Source organism: Arachis ipaensis, chromosome B6, assembly GCF_059453495.1.
Source record: "Arachis ipaensis isolate K30076 ecotype BB chromosome B6, ASM5945349v1, whole genome shotgun sequence".
NCBI lineage: Eukaryota > Viridiplantae > Streptophyta > Magnoliopsida > Fabales > Fabaceae > Arachis > Arachis ipaensis.
In genome coordinates this window covers 84,750,957-84,753,345 of record NC_142441.1, presented here as the reverse complement: position 1 = coordinate 84,753,345, position 2,389 = coordinate 84,750,957, and the positions used below count along the sequence as shown (strand labels likewise).

At 35.0% G+C, this 2,389-nt stretch overlaps 1 non-coding gene across 1 annotated transcript; it reads left to right on the top strand.

Moving 5' to 3' along the window:
• Positions 1-996: 996 nt before the first annotated feature.
• LOC148561597 (small nucleolar RNA R71) lies at positions 997-1,104 on the top strand. The gene has a single exon (XR_015887435.1). It is a non-coding gene; the product is annotated as a small nucleolar RNA R71 (small nucleolar RNA).
• The last annotated feature ends 1,285 nt before the right edge of the window (positions 1,105-2,389 follow it).

The window sequence follows — 2,389 nt, the reverse complement described above, 5'->3', positions numbered from 1 at the left end:
ATTGCACCAAGGTACTTGGTAACTTGCTCTTCAGTAACATCCTCATTCTCTTCAGAAGATGAATACTCGTCAAAGCTCATGAAGGGCATAAGGAGGTTCAATGGAATCTCTATGGTCTCTAGATGAGTCTCAGATTCTTTTGGTTCCTCAAAGGGAAACTCCTTATTGATCACTGGACGTCCCAGGCTTCCTCACTGGGATTTACGTCCTCCCCTTCCTATCCAGGTTCGACCGTGTTGACTATGTCAATGGCCTTGCACTCTCCTTTTGGATTTTCTTCTGTATTGCTTAGGAGAGTACTAGGAGGGATTTCAGTGATCCTTTTACTCAGCTGGCTCACTTGTGCCTCCAATTTCTAATGGAGGACCATGTTTCATTCATGAAACTTACAGTGGCCTTAGATAGATCAGAGACTAAGTTTGCTAAATTACAGGTATTTTGTTCAGAGTTCTCTGTCTGTTGCTGAGTGGATGATGGAAAAGGTTTACTATTGTTAAACCTATTTCTTCCACCATTATTAAAGCCTTGTTGAGGCTTTTGTTGATCCTTCCATGAGAGATTTGGGTGATTTCTCTATGAGGGGTTATAGGTGTTTCCATAAGGTTCACCCATGTAATTCACCTCTACTATTGCAGGGTTTTCAGGATCATAAGCTTCTTCTTCAGAAGATGCCTCTTGAGTACTGTTGGATGCAGCTTGCATTCCATTCAGACTCTGAGAAATCATATTAACTTGCTGAGTCAATATTTTATTCTGAGCTAATATGGCATTCAGAGTATCAATTTCAAGAACTCCCTTCTTCTGAGGTGTCCCATTACTCACAGGATTCCTCTCAGAAGTGTACATGAACTGGTTATTAGCAACCATGTCAATGAGTTCTTGAGCTTCTGCAGGCGTTTTCTTTAGGTGAATGGATCCACCTGCAGAAGTATCCAATGACATCATAGCTAATTCAGACAGACCATCATAGAATATATCCAGGATGGTCCATTCTGAAAGCATGTCAGAAGGACACTTTTTGATCAGTTGCTTGTATCTCTCCCAAGCTTCATAGAGGGATTCACCTTCTTTCTGTCTGAAGGTTTGAACATCCACTCTAAGCTTGCTCAACTTTTGAGGAGGAAAGAACTTGGCTAAGAAAGCCGTGACCAACTTATCCCAAGAGTTCAGGCTATCCTTAGGTTGAGAGTCCAACCATATTCTAGCTCTGTCTCTTACAGCAAAAGGAAAAAGCATGAGCCTATAGACTTCTGGATCTACTCCATTAGTCTTAACAGTATCACAGATCTACAAAAATTTAGTTAAGAACTGAAAAGGATCTTCAGATGGAAGTCCATGAAACTTGCAGTTCTGCTGCATCAGAGAAACTAATTGAGGTTTAAGCTCAAAATTGTTTGCTCCAATGGTAGGGATGGAGATGCTTCTTCCATGTAAATTAGAATTAGGTGCAGTAAAGTCACCAAGCATCCTCCTTGCATTATTATTATTTTCGCCTGCCATCTCCTATTTTTGTTCAAAAATTTCTGAAAGGTGCTTGCTGGCTTGTTGTAATTTAGCTTCTCTTAGTTTCCTCTTCAGAGTCCTTTCAGGTTCTGGATCTGCTTCAACAAGAATGTTCTTGTCCTTGCTCCTGCTCATATGAAAAAGAGGGACAGAAAAATAATAATAATAGGGGTCCTTTTTACCACATTATAGAGGTCCCTGTGTGAGTAGAAGAAAAGAAGAAGAAAAAATTCGAACACAGATAGAAGAGGGGGTTCGAATTTGGGTGAGATAAAGTGTTAGTAGATGAATAAATAAATAGAAGGAGATAAGAGAGAGAGATAATTTTTGAAAATAATTTTTGAAAAAGAGTTAGTGATTTTCGAAAATAGTTTTTGCAAAAGGTTAGTAATTTTCGAGAATTAAAATAAAAAAATTTAAAATAATTAGTTAATTAAAAAGAAATTTTGAAAAAGAGGGAATATATTTTCAAAAATTAGGTAGTTTTGAAAAATATAAGAAACAAACAAAAAGTTAGTTAGTTACTTGAAACAAATTTGAAAATTAATTTTGAAAAGATAAGAAGATAAGAAGTTAGAAAGGATATTTTAAAATCAAATTTTGAAAAAGATAAGATAAAGAGATATTTTTGAAAAGATATGATTGAAATTAGTTTTGAAAAAGATTTGATTTTTAAAATTACAATTAATGACTTGATTCACAAGAAATCACAAGATATGATTCTAGAACTCAAAGTTTGAATCTTTCTTAACAAGCAAGTAACAAACTTGAAATTTTTGAATCAAAACATTAATTGATGATGTTATTTTCGAAAATTAGGAGATAAAGATAAGAAAAAGATTTTTAAAAAATATTTTTAAAATTTTCGAAAATAAATAAGAAAAAT